The 18,771-nt window shown below is 44.8% G+C and overlaps 1 long non-coding RNA gene and 1 pseudogene across 1 annotated transcript; both read left to right on the top strand.

The window, feature by feature from the left end:
- The first annotated feature begins 15,266 nt into the window (after positions 1 to 15,266).
- On the top strand, positions 15,267 to 17,614 carry LOC123105241 (uncharacterized). The gene is made up of 4 exons (XR_006450745.1): positions 15,267 to 15,823; positions 16,128 to 16,195; positions 16,268 to 16,439; positions 16,522 to 17,614. It is a non-coding gene; the product is annotated as an uncharacterized lncRNA (long non-coding RNA).
- LOC123109181 (uncharacterized) lies at positions 15,785 to 15,898 on the top strand (annotated as a pseudogene).
- Positions 17,615 to 18,771: the final 1,157 nt, after the last annotated feature.

Raw genomic sequence — 18,771 nt, 5'->3', positions numbered from 1 at the left:
GAGTTTCTTCATGCGCTTTACACCGATATGACCTAAACGACAGTGCCACAAATAAGTTGCACTTTCATTATCAACTCTGCATCTTTTGGCTTCAACATTATGAATATGTGTATTACTACTATCGAGATTCAATAAAAATAGACCACTCTTCAAGGGTGCATGACCATAAAAGATATTACTCATATAAATAGAACAACCATTATTCTCTGATTTAAATGAATAACCGTCTCGCATTAAACAAGATCCAGATATAATGTTCATGCTCAACGCTGGCACCAAATAACAATTATTTAGGTCTAATATTAATCCCGAAGGTAGATGTAGAGGTAGCGTGCCGACCGCGATCACATCGACTTTGGAACCGTTTCCCACGCGCATCGTCACCTCGTCCTTAGCCAATCTTTGCTTAATCCGTAGCCCCTGTTTCGAGTTGCAAATATTAGCAACAGAACCAGTATCAAATACCCAGGTGCTACTGCGAGCATTAGTAAGGTACACATCAATAACATGTATATCACATATACCTTTGTTCACCTTGCCATCCTTCTTATCCGCCAAATACTTTTGGCAGTTCCGCTTCCAGTGACCAGTCTGCTTACAGTAGAAGCACTCAGTTTCAGGCTTAGGTCTAGACTTGGGTTTCTTCTCTTGAGCAGCAACTTGTTTGCCGTTCTTCTTGAAGTTCCCCTTCTTCTTCCCTTTGCCCTTTTTCTTGAAACTAGTGGTTTTGTTTACCATCAACACTTGATGCTCCTTTTGATTTCTACCTCCGCAGCTTTCAGCATTGCGAAGAGCTCGGGAATAGTCTTGTTCATCCCTTGCATATTATAGTTCATCACGAAGCTCTTGTAGCTTGGTGGCAGTGATTGGAGAATTCTGTCAATGACGCAATCATCTGGAAGATTAACTCCCAATTGAATCAAGTGATTATTATACCCAGACATTTTGAGTATATGCTCACTGACAGAACTGTTCTCCTCCATCTTGCAGCTATAGAACTTATTGGAGACTTCATATCTCTCAATTCGGGCATTTGCTTGAAATATTAACTTCAACTCCTGAAACATCTCATATGCTCCATGACGTTCAAAACGTCGTTGAAGTCCCGATTCTAAGCCGTAAAGCATGGCACACTAAACTATCGAGTAGTCATCAGCTTTGCTCTGCCAGATGTTCATAACATCTGGTGTTGCTCCAGCAGCAGGCCTGGCACCCAACGGTGCTTCCAGGACGTAATTCTTCTGTGCAGCAATGAGGATAATCCTCAAGTTACGGACCCAGTCCGTGTAATTGCTACCATCATCTTTCAACTTTGCTTTCTCAAGGAACGCATTAAAATTCAACGGAACAACAGCACGAGCCATCTATCTACAATCAACATAAATAAGCAAGATACTATCAGGTACTAAGTTCATGATAAATTTAGTTCAATTAATCATATTACTTAAGAACTCCCACTTAGATAGACATCCCTCTAATCCTCTAAGTGATCACGTGATCCAAATCAACTAAACCATGTCCGATCATCACGTGAGATGGAGTAGTTTCATTGGTGAACATCATTATGTTGATCATATCTACTATATGATTCACGCTTGACCTTTCGGTCTCCGTGTTCCGAGGCCATATCTGTATATGCTTGGCTCGTCAAGTATAACCTGAGTATTCCGCGTGTGCAACTGTTTTGTACCCGTTGTATTTGAACGTAGAGCCTATCACACCCGATCATCACGTGGTGTCTCAGCACGAAGAACTTTCGCAACGGTGCATACTCAGGGAGAACACTTCTTGATAATTTAGTGAGAGATCATCTTATAATGCTACCGTCAATCAAAGCAAGATAAGATGCATAAAAAGATAAACATCACATGCAATCAATATAAGTGATATGATATGGCCATCAACATCTTGTGCTTGTGATCTCCATCTCCGAAGCACCGTCATGATCACCATCGTCACCGGCGCGACACCTTGATCTCCATCGTAGCATCGTTGTCGTCTCGCCAATCTTATGCTTCCACGACTATCACTACCGTTTAGTAATAAAGTAAAGCATTACATCGCGATTGCATTGCATACAATAAAGCGACAACCATATGGCTCCTGCCAGTTGCCGATAACTTGGTTACAAAACATGATCATCTCATACAATAAAATTCAGCATCATGCCTTGACCATATCACATCACAACATGCCCTGCAAAAACAAGTTAGACGTCCTCTACTTTGTTGTTGCATGTTTTACGTGGCTGCTACGGGCTTAAGTAAGAACCAATCTCACCTACGCATCAAAACCACAACGATAGTTTGTCAAATAGACTCCGTTTTAACCTTCGCAAGGACCGGGCGTAGCCACACTCGGTTCAACTAAAGTTGGAGAGACAGTCGCCCGCAAGCCATCTATGTGCAAAGCACGTCGAGGGAACCGGTCTCGCGTAAGCGTACGCGTAAGGTTGGTCCGGGTCGTCTCTTCCAACAATACCGCCGAACCAAAGTATGACATGCTGGTAGGTAGTATGACTTGTATCGTCCACAACTCACTTGTGTTCTACTCGTGCATATAACATCAACATAAATAACCTAGGCTCGGATGCCACTGTTGGGGAACGTAGTAATTTCAAAAAAATTCCTACGCACACGCAAGATCATGTGATGCATAGCAACGAGGGGGAGAGTGTTGTCTACGTACCCAACGCAGACCGACTGCGGAAGCGATGACACGACGTAGAGGAAGTAGTCGTACGTCTTCACGATCCAACCGATCAAGCACCGAAACTACGGCACCTCCGAGTTCAAGCACACGTTCAGCTCGATGACGATCCCCGGACTCCGATCCAGCAAAGTGTCGGGGAAGAGTTCCGTCAGCACGACGGCGTGGTGACGATCTTGATGTACTATAGCAGCAGGGCTTCGCCTAAACTCCGCTACAGTATTATCGAGGTATATGGTGGCAGGGGGCACCGCACATGGCTAAGGAATAGATCACGTGGATCAACTTGTGTGTCTAGAGGTGCCTCTACCTCAGTATATAAAGGAGCCAAGGGGGGAGGGGGGCGCCGGCCAAGGAGAGAGGCGCAGGAGGAGTCCTACTCCTTCCGGGAGTAGGACTCCCCCCCCCCCAATCCTATTCCAACTAGGATTCCCAAGGGGGAAAGGGGGAGAAGGGTGGCCGACCACCTCTCCTAGTCCTAATAGGACTAGGGGAAGGGGGGAGGCGCGCAGCCCTTGTGGGCAGCCCCTTCACCTTTCCACTAAGGCCCATGAAGGCCCATATGGCTCCCGGGGGGTTCCGGTAACCCTCCCGGTATTCCGGTAAAATCCCGATTTCACCCGGAACACTTCCGATATCCAAATATAGGCTTCCAATATATCAATCTTTACGTCTCGACCATTTCGAGACTCCTCATCATGTCCGTGATCACATCCGGGACTCCGAACAACCTTCGGTACATCAAAATGCATAAACTCATAATATAACTGTCATCGTAACCTTAAGCGTGCGGACCCTACGGGTTCGAGAACAATGTAGACATGACCGAGACATGTCTCCGGTCAATAACCAATAGCGGGACCTGGATGCCCATATTGGCTCCTACATATTCTACGAAGATCTTTATCGGTCAGACCGCATAACAACATACGTTGTTCCCTTTGTCATCGGTATGTTACTTGCCCGAGATTCGATCGTCGGTATCCAATACCTAGTTCAATCTCGTTACCGGCAAGTCTCTTTACTCGTTCCGTAATACATCATCTCACAACTACCATATTAGTTGTAATGCTTACAAGGCTTATGTGATGTGTATTACCGAGAGGGCCCAGAGATACCTCTCCGACAATCGGAGTGACAAATCCTAATCCCGAAATACGCCAACCCAACATCTACCTTTGGTGACACCTGTAATGCTCCTTTACAATCACCCAGTTATGTTGTGACGTTTGGTAGCACCCAAAGTGTTCCTCTGGCAAACGGGAGTTGCATAATCTCATAGTCATAGGAACATGTATAAGTCATGAAGAAAGCAGTAGCAACATACTAAACGATCGGGTGCTAAGCTAATGGAATGGGTCATGTCAATCAGATCATTCAACTAATGATGTGACCTCGTTAATCAAATAACAACTCATTGTTCATGGTCAGGAAACATAACCATCTTTGATTAACGAGCTAGTCAAGTAGAGGCATACTAGTGACACTTTGTTTGTCTATGTATTCACACATGTATTATGTTTCCGGTTAATACAATTCTAGCATGAATAATAAACATTTATCATGATTATGAGGAAATAAATAATAACTTTATTATTGCCTCTAGGGCATATTTCCTTCAGGAGAGGCATAGCTAACATACTTTCTCTTCTTGGATCATATGCACTTATGATTGGAACTCTAGCAAGCATCCGCAACTACTAAAGATCATTAAGGTAAAACCCAACCATCTACTACTACTATTAAACAATCGAGTTGTGGCAGAAATATTACATCTCAGCCGTACATCCGTCATCTCTCAATGGACCGGATTGCCTCAATGTTGTATCACATCATTTACCAAAATCAATTACCAATAACATTTACCAAAATCAATTATCAATAATTACCATGATCTACGCCATCATAATTACGCAAAACTTACCAACCTGGGCCTATTTTAATCATAAATCAATTAGCAATAATTACCATGATCTAATAATTACGCGATAATTATCGTGATCTCGCTCCAACTGGAGACCTCCACCTTGGGCCGTCCGGTCCTTGCTCAAACCTCCCGGTCCGAATTTCTCAGGCAGCCCTCCTTACGCCGCCGTCGACCTCCTTGCTCCAACCCCTAGCTGTGGTGTACAGGTACCTATCTCTACTACTATTAAACAAGCAAACTTTCCTCATCTACTACTACTATTAAACAATCGAGTTGTGGCAGAAACATTACATCTCAGCCATACATCCGTCATCTCTCAATAGACCGGATTGCCTCAATGTTGTATCACATCATTTACCAAAATCAATTACCAATAACATTTACCAAAATCAATTATCAATAATTACCATGATCTACGCCATCATAATTATGCAAAACTTACCAACCTGGGCCTATTTTAATCATAAATCAATTAGCAATAATTACCATGATCTAATAATTACGCGATAATTACCGTGATCTCGCTCCAACTGGAGACCTCCACCTTGGGCCGTCCGCTCCTTGCTCAAACCTCTCGGTCCGAATTTCTCAGGCAGCCCTCCTTACGCCGCCGTCGACCTCCTTGCTCCAACCCCTAGCTGTATTGTACACGTACCTATCTCTACTACTATTAAACAAGCAAACTTTCCTCAAAAAAAATTAAACAAGCAAACATTTTCTTTTGTTAAAGAAACCCCGTTAAGTGTACATTGATTAATTATCACCGTTTGATCATCTAAATTAATGAAATCTAACTAATCAGATTAATCTGATGAGATATGAAAGGGTGCAATTAGAAATTACTGAAGGCGGACTTCCGCTCAACCATCCCACTAAATCTTCGATAATTATTACTCCTATACCACATATAATTGCCGTCTAATTATTAGTATCCTTTTTTGTTGCCGGAGCATCTAATTATTAGTATCAGCTAAAAGAGGAAGTCACTCAACCTAATTGATCTCTTCCCACCCCGCGTCTGATGCTATCGGCGTCGAAACATGCCCCTTCATCGGAAAATAATTCTATGAACCAGGTCTCACAGATTAGTAGATGAGACACATCCTGATGGATGACACGTGGCATTCACAAATCACAAAGCATCTACCCCATCCCTACCTGAAATCAGGGGGAGATTTGCTAATTAGAGACCTGGTCTCATATAATTTTTCCCCCTTCATCCCTCCTCCCTGTGCCCTCCCTATCTACGTCGTCGTCCATTCCTGTTATTCATCGGCTGAAAACATATCCTCTCTAATCCCTCGCACTATCCGCCATTGCCTCTGTAAAGGACACGCTACACACACCACCTCCGTCGCCGCCGCCTGGGACACCGGAGTTGCTGCGGCCTCCGATTCAACGCGCTACCAGATCAGGGTGGAGACGGTCCGTGCCGGTCTGACCAGCCTGGCAGTCCTGTTTTCCATGACTAGACAGGCGGCGCTCCAGACCGAGAGGACCGACAAGTGGCGACGACGATCGGCGGCAGGAGGCCATGAAGAGCGCGCACGACAGCAGGAGGCCACCGCGGCTGTCGCGGCAGCGCATGGCAGCAGGAGGCCATGGATGGCGCCTGCAGGAGACGTCCTACGACGTGGACACCGGCAATGGCGAGGAGGACGAAGGAGCCATCGTGCCGGCCAGTCACAACAACCATGGTGCGCTCCTGCACTCGCTGATGTTGTCCATGGGCTCTGGGTCCCTGTCCACCTGCGTCAGCGTGCAGCTGGCGCCCACACACGCCCATTCCTACGGCGCTGCCGGCGGCGAGTACATCAGACAGAAACAGGAGGATGCACACAACTTCGATGCATTGACTGTATAACCTCTTCTCTTCGTGGATGTCTCCTGCGCGCACGCACATGCATTGACTATATGGATGGAGCGTGCAGGAGGTTTGGTTTTTCTTCAGTTTTCTATAGGGACATGCAACATGAGACTTGGCGACCTTTTCACGTGCATCGAATCATTTTCTGTGGACGAAGCGAGCGCGGCGACGACGACATGTTCAATTTCATCGTCAGAGAAATAAGGACGAAGCGAGCGCGGCGGCTTAGTGGGTGCATGAGCCGGTTCTCTGCAGAGCAGAAGAACCGTCGTTGGGATCTGCCATACCTTGCTCGGAATACCATCGAGAGTATCGCTCCTCTCCAAATAATGCCGAACATTTTCACGGTTCTTTCTTCTACTTCCTTACAAGCATTCCTGTTTTTACTACTTGGGTTTGTAAGGACGTGTGCTACTTAATACTCAATAATCCTAGGCCTTTTCGCAATAAATAAATAAATTGAATGAAGTCGTTTTTTGTTCACCTTCTCAACTACATCGAGACTGAAGATGCCTACGCTTTATAAGAATTGATTAAACATATAAAAAACCGAGATAATTAGGTGCCAGTGCTCTATGCATATGATGATTCATTTAAATGATAAGTCGATTTGTAATATCCTTATTAGTATTAGAATATCTTTTCTATGGGAATTCTTATTTTTGTCGGTGGCCAAGGTGGGCAAAAGTGGACCTGTATTATTTTCATTACCATTTATTTAAAAAACAGAAGGTGAAACAATCAAGCATCATCGTCGACCGGAGTGGAGACCTGAGTCTGACCACTGCCTGCCTACCTCCGCCAAACCATCACTTCCCGACGCGGATCCAACCTGCGCGAGAAGAAGCAGACAGCCGCCAATGGGCGTCCTGACGGGCACCATTGGGGCTAGGCCTTCTTGGGACTGCGCCCCCACAGACAACATAGGTGCTGCCACAACCCTCCCACATGGAGCCGCGCGACCACCACCGCCACCCATCATCGTCTCCCTATGAGCAGCACGCCTCCCTATGAGCAGCACGCGCCACACACCATCGGACCGCCACGCTCCACCGATCACCTGAGACATGTGCCAAAATAACAGCCTGCGGAAAAGGATGCCTTGCCTCCACCTTTCCTGGGGCACAAGTAGGCTTTGTCGGCGCCCCCTCCGATGATGGTGAAGCGAGGGAGGAGGGGGTGGTCTTGTGGTGCAGGTAGGGTTTTCCCATGTCACCCAAGTAGAGTAACGCGAATATAATATTAGTCGAGACGTGCATTGCACGTGCACACTTACTAGTAGCATTAAAGCATCAAGTCTTCTTTATTCCCATACGCAACAACCCCCTTACTCGGATTTGTGTTTCAGTCACTCACCAACCCACTATAAGCGAATCATGAACGTATTGCGACACCCTACAGCGGGAATCCCTCACGCTTGCGCGACATGGAGGGCACCATAGGACAGCATCAAAATAAAACATACAACTCATACCAATCTAGATCATCAATCAACCCAAAGACAAATGATATCTACTCGAAACATCATAGGATGACAACACATCATTGGATCATAATATGTGGCATAAAGCATCATGTTCAAGTAGGGATTATAGCGAGGTGCGGGAGAGTGGACCGCGTAAAAGATATGAGGATGGTGATGATGATGGTGATGTTGATGAAGACGATCACCGCGGCAATTATTCCCCTCCCGGTGGCACTCCGGCGCCACTTAGAGAGAGAGGAGGAGAGGTTCTCCCCCTTGTGCTTCCTCCTTCATGGCCTCCCCCCAAGATGGGGAGAGGTTCTCCCTCTGGTCCTTGGCCTTCATGGTGATGATGGCCCCTCTGGAATCCTCCTCCATGGCCTCCGGTGATGATGGCCCCCTCCGACAAGGTGCCAGAGAGGGCCTAGATTGATTTCTCGTGGCTACAGAGGCTTGCGGCGGTGGAACTTCCGATCTAGGTTATTTTCTGGGGGTTTCTATATTTATAGGAATTTTTGGCATTGGTTTCACGTCAGGGGGGGTCTCCGAGTCGTCCATGAGGCAGGGGCCCACGCCCAGCGGGGTGGGCGCGCCCCCCACCCTCGTGGACAACCCGGAACTCTTCTGGCCCAACTCTTTTACTCTAGGGGCTTCTTTTGGTCCATCAAAAATCATCAAAAATTGACACGTCAATTGGATTCCGTTTGGTATTCCTTTTCTGTAAAACTCAAAAACAAGGAAAAAACAGAAACTGACACTGGGCTCTGGAACAATATGTTAGTCCCAAAAATAGTATAAAAAGTTGCCAAAAGTATATGAAAGTTGTATAATATTGGCATGGAACAATCAAAAATTATAGATATGACGGAAACGTATCAGTGAACTATTTGAAACATAAGACGGGAGTTACGTGAACTGTTTTGAAGAGACCAATGCAACCATTGACACAAATACCAACTGCAGCTAAGAAGAGAAGCAACTAATAGAATCGAAATTTTAGGTTATTCGAAGGATGTTTCTCGTGAATAGTCTGCAAGCGATTACGTACGTATTGGTACATGACCAAAACTGTCAAGGCCTCCTAATCAAAACAAAAAGTCAACATGTGAAAGGGTCAGGTGGGCCCTTCTTGTCACATATGTTCATGCACTACTAGTGGTGAAACATGGTTTGTCTAATTAGTGGTCTCAAGGATTGCATAGGGACTCGAGAACCATGTGCCCGGTCACTAGAGCCGGACGTCCCACTGGCAAATGAAGCATGTGGCCGGCCGGGCACACAACATCCCAACCAACCGAGCGTATGTGCCCAACTGACGCAAGCGAGTCAACCGTTCGGGGGCCAAAGGACGGCAACAGGCGGGTCTGGCTCATGCGTCTCACTCGGCAAATTGTGTGGGAGGGCGCACGCGACCGAACCAAAACCACTACATGACGGTGACCCTGGCCGTGTCTGCATCCACCCATCATGGACCCACCAAGAAACGAAATCCCTATGAACACCTCGCCAATCCTCTGGCTCCATTGAGTAGTTTGCCATCAGATGGGAACCAGAATTAAAAATACGTATTACTTATTACATTTCATTATGTATAATTATAGAAATATGCATTGAACATAAGTGCAATAATTGAATGGAAAATATTTTTTCATGCATGACGTATCAACGACGATCTTCAAACATATACGTAACAAAAAAATAGGAACTACATTCGCATATATGAATCAATGATATGCTTTTGATGATATATAACAGATTTTTAGTTGGGCGACCTAGAACTACGCGCATGCCCTATGCACTGAGACGGAGGCAGTGAAAGCGCAGGTTATCTCCCAAAGGGGGTGAATGGGAGATTTTTAGAAATTCGGCAAACTATGATGAATTTGACGAAGATCAGAGTGAAGAAATAGAAACACAAAGGAAACTAAGTCATCACAGAATCATAATACATGCAATCAGGATACATAATAGTGAAGAACATGCAATCATACAAGCACGAAGAATATGAACTGAGGAAGTAAAGATAGCAAGATGAAATTTTTCAGTTCAAATTCGTGAGAGGATAGATCACAAATTCTTCAGCAGCGGAATGATGTAAGAGAGGGTGATGAATTTGAAACCAGGTTGGCTCGGTGAAGACACAACAATTTCGTAGACCAGTTCTAGTTGCTGCATCAACTGTACGTCTGGTTGAAGCGACTGAGTAGCAACTCAGAGGACACGCAGTCCTCACCGTATTCCTCTTGAGCTAAGGTCACTTAGTCCTCGCCCAATCACTCGTGGTAAGTCTTTAAGGTAGACTTCCAAAACCTTCACAGACTTGTTCACCGGCACAACATAATGACTCTTGGTGTACTCAGAACTTGACGCCTAACCGTCTGGAAGAACGACGGTCTTTAAAGGGAACAGACGTCCGATCACATAGATCAATCTCTTCAGTGATGCTTAATCACTTTGGCTCTAGGTTTTTCCTCACTTAGGATTCTCTTAAGGTCGTCGGAGGATGAGTTGCTCTCAAATGACAAGTGTCAGGTTCTCTCGGAGCAGCCAACCAACAAGTGGTTGTGGGGGCGGCTATTTATAGCCAGGGGGCAACCCGACATGAATTGCCATAAACTCCCTTCTCTGATTCGCCCATTGTCAGGATAAGGATTCACCCGGCAGCAGGCCCGCGGCACAGCAATGGTCAGAATTTGAACTCTCAAATTCATCGGGGCACTCAACTTTCTCACGGTAGGCAGATCGCACTGGCGAACTCCTAACTCCTCAGCCTGACCAAATTCGTCAACTAATCCGGAGATTTCCAAAGGCTTCACCCGAAGCGGCCTGTGTATGTATACGTTTGAGTAAGTTTGAGCATCACTTTGGAAATGTGAATATGTTTCACCTATTCCCCTTTAATAGTACAGTTTTTTCTATGACTCAAATAAGAAGAAAAAACCTACGAAAACAAAGTCTTCAAGCTTCAAAGTCTTCACGTCAATTTCTTCAAAGGATGTACCTATTTCATCACCAAATTCTTCACTTGAAGAAATCCATTTTTAGGGGTCGACTTCCATGTGTTAAACTGAATCTTAAGGGACTCTGTTTCCTGTGTATACTCACAATCACATTAGTTCTTCAACCTATTTGTCTTCAATACTCCAAAACCACTAAGGGCACTTGATGCACTTACGAGCAGTAACTACACCAGCCATCTGAACCTACATGATTTGCCACCAAAGGGACGAAGATGATAGTAATTGGCGCAGAGACCAATTACAGAGGCTGACGCACAGACCAACCGCGGCCTGAAATTTAAGCGAACTATTTGAAGGATTATTTACCCAATTGTCTACAAATGATCATGTTCAACCATTTGAAGGATTTCTGCCAAGCGCTAGCTGCTTGCTTCAGACCATATAAAGTTTTATGAATTTTATAGACATGATTAGCTTTGTCAGGGTTAACAAAGCTGAGAGTTTGTTATAAATAAACTTCCTCCTCAATCTCACCATTCAAGAACACCCCCTTAACATCCATTTGATAAAGAGTGGTGTTATGATGATTAGCATATAACAAACGAATGGCTTCAAGTCTAGCAGGGGGGCATAACTTTCACCATAAGGGGAACGTATGCAATTTGCCGAGAAAGTTTAACATCAGCTAAAATCTATATGCATTGAACATGTGAGGAATCTATATAAGAACATGCTCCCGTATTGGAGGGAAGCATGTAAGGCAAAATAACCCACATAACTTTAATAGTACAAAATCACACGCACAAATTATGTCACAACTTCTATATCCAAACAAATGACCAAAAACTAATTAGGTTGTCAGTCCAAACTTATGCTCAACTTGAAGTGAAACATCGTTGAAAATTCCGATTGAACATTGAAAAAGAACAAAGTTAACATGAAAAGATGATGTCCCTATACAATTTAAATAATATAATATTGTGCGTTTCAGTTCTCACATTTCCTATGCAACAATGTGACCATAATGATTCGTCTCATTAAAAACATTGATCTTTCCAAATGGTGATGCTTTGCAGAATGATGTGATTAAGAAAAGGGTCGAGTTAGGGGAGGAAATCTCATACCGAAGAAACAATCGGCTCGGAAACTCAGAATGCTCTCTACAAATTTGCAAAATTGTCTTCACTTAACTGAGATATCTGTAACTGGTCAGGAGCCCCAGGAATCTCCATATGCTTCAATTATAACCTTCAAATAAAAAGAGAAAAATGGTTGTTGTTTTTGGACCCGGAGAAAAATGGTGTTATGACGTTTACCTAACATATGTGGCCATGCATGCACTTTCATCCTTGATATTCCATATAACCAGACATGAGACAATCACAACGCCAAAGGAAGATTGCCTACTACTTTGGTATAAAACAAAACAAAAGAAAAGAAAGAACAGATCAGGAACCAATCTTCGTTTTCAACAACTATTATCATTCCATTCCTAATTTCTGGACAAAGCATGGGGATGTACGATTCCTACCTCTACACGCATCTCCTTTCCTTAATGGTGCTAGGCTGGTTGCAAATGTCGACAATCTTCGTCCTCCTGTCTCCTCCTCCACCAGGGACAACTCTACTTGTCCTCCAGGCTCCGTCCACCTCTCATCCACCTCCTTGGCGCGCATGAAAGAGCAGCTAGCTGCAGAATAATTTAGGGAGACTCGTTAGGTTCAAGATAATTGGGGAGAATCTGCCATGAAAGTAATACAAGATGGTTTGCGGAGGCATGCGATGGTGTACCTAGCCACGGAGCATCATACCACACGGTTGGGGAAGAACCATAGAAATATTGAAGGACACGAGGAGTAAATTATTGTGGGAGGCTAGGAGCCATGCCGAAACAGAAATGTATGGAGCATCGATGCCATCGGCTACTACTGGGAGAATCAAGTCAGCGTGGAGAAGATGAAGAGGGAGAATGAAACCCGCCAGTCGGCCAAATTAATTCGGGGAGGGGGAGGAATTAATTAGGAGAGGATAGGGTTGCTTGTCGTTGCCGTGGCCGCTGATTTTTTAGAGAAGTAAATGATAACCCGAGTAGAGATTTTATGGAGAAGGTGAATTAAATCACACAATTTGTTTAGTGGAATTATTTTGTTGAGGTGGCAAATGTGATGAGGTAGATGGCTCCCTGTAGATTGATGATGTGGGTAGGTTGCATGCAAGAAGAATCAGGTAGTGGGGAGCTCCTATTTAGAAATAGGTAGATATAATTATTTTTGTTTTGTCTTGTCTCGTGCGCAACCATCCATATTTTCCCATTTGGTGAAGCTTAGTTCCATCCCAAAAGTGTTGATTAGGGGTGTATGCAGTGAAACCAAATTGTGGTAAAAAGGTTGTATGGAACACTTAAACTTTGAAAAACTTCATGAGCTACCTCCCTGCATGCAACAAAGTTGAATTAGGATTAGAAGGTTCTCTGGAACATTGGAGGTTTGAAGGAACAAAGGCATCTAGGGCAATTCAGACCCTCCGAATCCATGTCCACAGTGATCGCCACAATGACAGCGCGCAGCTCCGCTTTGATTGTGCCCCCTCGGTAGTGGCATTCTTGTTCAACATTGTAGTAACACCCAACCATGGGTGCATCATTTTTCAGTAAAAATGAATCAATCTATGTTTCACAAATTGCTTTGCAAATTGGAATTACACCTCACCATCTATATGGCCGGGGTAGATAAACCAAGTCATCAAAAATCAGGCCACAACTAATGTAAATTATGATTTTATAGTTTGGAGCTTTAGGAAACAAGTCAAAAGAGATTGATTGATTTTTTGTTGTCACGGGTTCAAGTCCTGGAAACAGCCTCTTACAGAAATGTAGGGAAAGGCTGCGTACAATAGACCTAAAGTGGTCGGACCCTTCCCCAGACCCTGCGCAAGCGGGAGCTACATGCACTGGGGCTGCCCTTTTTATACCTTTGCTGCCCTAGGCGGAGAGTTCAGTCTACGGTCGATGTCGCCGTCGCATGACGCCCCGCCTCTGCTACATTTGCATGCCTGATTGTCTCCCACCTATTTGTCTAGTCTATAGGCGTTGGTGCGCTTCTATGTGATGGTTGCCCGCCGATGTTTCATGTTATCAAGAGCACATCTGGTAGTTGAAAGGCAGAATGATGATTTGTAAGTAGATTTGAAGGCAAAATGACATAGGTGCATGATTGAAACTAAACCGGGCTTCATCCCAATAAACGACTATATGGATGATGAACAACATGACAGTGGATGGAAGGAAGGGACCCAAACCTGCCACTTTTTCTCAGTGGTACATGGTTGTTCGGATATGCAATGGAACCACTAAGGTGACATGTGATGACATGGATAGGCTCCATGTTGAGATCAATCCTATAACGAGGATAACTCATTTGTATAGGATACATGCCATAGAGCCTCCTCACAAACAAGATTAATGGAAGGCACGCAAAGTTAAATGTCGAATCAAATGTACAGTGCTCCGATAGTTAATAGTATATCACATGGTTATTACTCCGTAAAGAAATATAAGAGCGTTGAGTAGTTCATTTTTTTAATGCGACATTGGTTTGCTTGTGTTTGAGGGGACAATTACATTAGTTCATTTTTTAACGCGACATTGGTCTGCTTGTGTTTGAGGGGACAATTACATTTTATGGGTCCGTTTGGAGTGGAAGAGTAGAAAGCAAAGGAATTGAAAACTTTACAGGAATGTGCTTTGCCTAACTACGGAAAACCTAGGAACGTTCGACACAGGGATGCAAAATTTTGATGAGTTCGACGTGAACTAGTAAAACCGAAGGAACCGGTGGATAAAAGCCAGTGCATGCACTTGCCTTCAATTATATAAAAATAGTTTTTTGTTCACCCATACATGCATGTTGCTTAGCAGATTGCTTGACACTCACATGCAAGAATTTTTTTAGACCGGCCAACTCACACCTTGCATCGGGCTTCCGCCCAAACATTGGGTTAGAGTAGCTTTTTTTTGTTCCTATAGTAAAAAATGTATAGGATATGTGAACTTTCCTGTAGAATGAGCGAGGACGTTCCTTTGAACCAAACGCATCGCAGGTTATTTCCCCAAGGAAACCAGACCCACGAAAATTCCTGCACACCGAATCGGGGCCTATATTTATCCAAAACACATTGTTTCGAATTCACCCTAACCCTCATACTCTCATTGCATCGGGATTGGTGAGAACTAGTGATTGGGTTCGGGCCGGGTTGGGCCAGGTCGACAAGGGCCGTCGTGCTTCGGCCGCCCAAGCCCAGCAACCGGTCATAGCTCGCATCCAAAGATTTCTCAAAAAAAGCTCGCATCCAAAGAGCACCAGGCGACCACGCACCAACCATTCCGTCCTTCATCACACGCAATCCAGATGCGATCTCCCGTCCCCGCCGTCGCCGGCGACCCGGCGGCTCCTTCCTCGCCGCCACGCCTATCCCCTCCCACCTCCTCGCCCCCGCCACCGCTTTCTCATGCCCTGGAGACTTTGCCTTGCCACCCCCGAGTCGAGGATCCAAACTTCCCCCCTCCTCCGGCACGGCGCCGGCGACCCAGCGTCTCCGGCCTTCCTCCCCGCCGCATGCCTAGCCCTTCCCCACTTCCCTGCCTACCCGCCTCCGCTTCCACCTATGGCCCCTTCCCGTCCCCAAACCGCGGATCCAAATTTCCCCCCTCCCCCGGGCCGGCGCCGGCGCCAACAGCGGCTCAAAAAACGAGATCTTTCGTCCTTCTCCAGCCGGTCGACCTGATCTCCCGTTTCAGCTGGCTACCCCGAAGGCCAACGGCGTCAGGCCGGTCCAGATCTGGCGGCTCTACTCGGCGACCTTTGCTGTGATGAATCACAAGGCCGACCGGTATCTGAGTAAGTAGCCTCTTGAAAAGGACTCCTTCCTTGATTGTACACCCTAAACTGATTATATATTATTCTGAGCAGACATATACAGATATGAATTCATCAGCCGGTTCATTTTACATTTTATCCTGACGCACTGTTGAAGGAAAACAGCATCCATTGCCTCAGCTTCCACTTAGAAATTAAGCATATCTGAAGTTGGATTGCACTGCCTTTCACCACAACTTCTTTGTGTTCAATTTTTTAAACTGCTACCTTGTAAATGGATATTAAACTTTGGTAGTAATTCCTTGCAATTTTATTTTCTGCCCAGCTACAAGACTGGTTGGATCTATCACTTAATCCTGCTGTTGTGCCATCTTCTCTTCTCATACTTTCAAGGTAAATTTGGCTAGTGGCTAGAACAGCTCTGTTTTGGCTTGCGTGCTTACCCATCTTTGCTAATGCTGTCAGAGCTTTTACCCTGGCTGGGAGAACGAAACCCGTGGATGCTGTTGTAGCAACAGCGTCTTCTTTGCCAGATGAAGTTGTGGATACAATTGGGACAGTATTGCCATCTGAAGATTCAGTTTCTGAGAGGAGGAGAAAACTGAAATTCCTTGAGATGCAGGAAGAACTTATCAAGGTGTGTAACACGATCGTGTTGTTTTTTCATATATAGGTTATCCATACTGAAAATTTGCATACTACTTTACATCGTTTGTCAGTGCAACCATAATACTTGGCACAAGTACGAAACCTACACAGGCAGTACGTGTGAGAAGCTAACACATGAATGCTCTCTTTGAACCCGTGCTTCATATTTTGTTTTTAGCGGGCGGGCACGGACTGGCTCCTTATTTTATTAGTTTGTTTATCTCTTGTTAATTCAGAAACTCATTTATCTGATTTACTTTTTTTTCTGACACCCCATGGTAACATATGTGCCCTGCATTGCCTCAGAATTTGGAATGTGTCTAATATCCTGTCATGCCCTTCTCATAATTAAACCTCAAGTGTCTTGCCTATTCATGTCTTCCTTGTATGCAATATATGTATTAAGAAGCTATACATGGTTTATGCTATTCCATGGTAAAGCTAGAATATGTCTAGTGGAAAGGGCATATAACTAAAATGTCACGATGGCAGTAAATTTTTATCTGAACTCTTGATATGCCTTTATTTGTTACTTAAGGCCATGTAGTGTAGTGTCAACTGTCAACATATCATATGAACAACTTCTAGATGCACACCTTATGAGAAAATGCGTGTCCAGTTCTATTGGGCTGAGACTTGTCTGAAAGCAGTTGGGGTTTGGCTCTGCTGGAAAAGCTGTTATGGAGCTGTAGGGGCATTTGGCAAACTAGCAGTAAGAGCTGTGGCTGTGTGTGAGAATGTCTAGATGAACCTAAGGTTTTGAGAGCTGTTTATATGCTGATCTAATGTTGGTTGCGTAAGATCGTGATGATTCAAGTTCTACTGATTTAAAGAGAATCACTTAATTTCTGCTGATTAGTCTATAATTATGCTGTTGCCTTGGCGCAGCCGTAAAGCTGTTACCTTGTGACCATGAGGTCACGGGTTCGAGTCCTGGAAACAGCCTCTTGCAGAAATGTAGGGAAAGGTTGCGTACTATAGACCCAAGTGGTCGGACCCTTCCCCGGACCCTGCGCAAGCGGGATTGCTGCTAACACTCAGCTATTACCTGTTTATTTTAACTTAGCGTAATGCTGCTACTGAACATGTAATCAGTTATTTTAATGCTTTCAATGCAACTATTCAGGAGGAGAGAAGAAGAAAGAGAAAGAAGAGAAGGCAAAACAAAAGAAGGAAGAAAAGGCAATTCTCACAGAACAGGAGGCCGCTGAAGAAGATTTGGCTTTAAAGGAAATGATTGGGCCTACTGCTAGGGAAGAAGAAGAAATGATAGAAGCAAAACAACATGACCAACAGCAGCTCTGTAATGTCAGTCGGGCATTGGCTGTGCTGGCATCTGCATCGGTATGATCCTGGTCCATCTGTATTTTCTGTCAGTAAGTCGCGGACTCTTTAGTGATAGTGCCATTATTACTTACATTGCAGTCTGTTAGCAAGGAGCGTCAAGAGTTCCCGAGCCTTGTCAACAAGGAGGTACGATGTGAATTTTTTAAGTGGGGTCAGAGGGACAATTACCATACATCATTTTTTTGTTTGTTGCATGTATGAACTGTTTTACCGTGGAGTCTGAGTAGTACTTAATTGTTGAGGAATGCAGAAAAAACTATATAACTCCATGCTTGAAAGAGAAGACACAGAGGGGGCAGAAGAAGCTAAGAAGGCATATATGGCTGCTACAGAGGAGTCAGACGACCTCACCGAGGTTGCTTCAGAGGAAAAAGTCTTGTCAGCGCTGATTGACAAGGTATGCATTTCTTCCATGCATGAACACTCTCCTGGTTCTATTGGTACGCTATATATTTGCTCTGGTTCGCTGTTTAAGGGAATCATTTTTTTCCCTGACTTCGTCGGCTACTGATGACTAGCTTGAGAAGCTGAAACGGTTAAATTACTGGGGCACAATTTTGTCAGATAATGATTTACTTCTTTTTCTTCGTTTTTGGTCTAGTAGTTTACTAGACCTAGTTTCGTATCATTCCGTTGTTAGTTGGAGATACTACAACAACAACAACAACAAAGCCTTTAGTCCCAAACAAGTTGGGGTAGGCTAGAGGTGAAACCCATAAGATCTCGCAGCCAACTCATGGCTCTGGCACATGGATAGCAAGCTTCCACGCACCCCTGTCCATAGCTAGCTCTTTGGTGATACTCCAATCCTTCAGGTCTCTCTTAACGGACTCCTCCCATGTCAAATTCGGTCTACCCCGCCCTCTCTTGACATTCTCCGCACGCTTTAGCCGTCCGCTATGCACTGGAGCTTCTGGAGGCCTGCGCTGAATATGCCCAAACCATCTCAGACGATGTTGGACAAGCTTCTCCTC

The sequence above is a fragment of the Triticum aestivum genome, chromosome 5A (assembly GCF_018294505.1).
Source record: "Triticum aestivum cultivar Chinese Spring chromosome 5A, IWGSC CS RefSeq v2.1, whole genome shotgun sequence".
In the NCBI taxonomy this organism is placed as follows: domain Eukaryota; kingdom Viridiplantae; phylum Streptophyta; class Magnoliopsida; order Poales; family Poaceae; genus Triticum; species Triticum aestivum.
The sequence above is the reverse complement of the archived record's forward strand: the minus strand, read 5'-3'. Positions and strand labels throughout refer to the sequence as shown.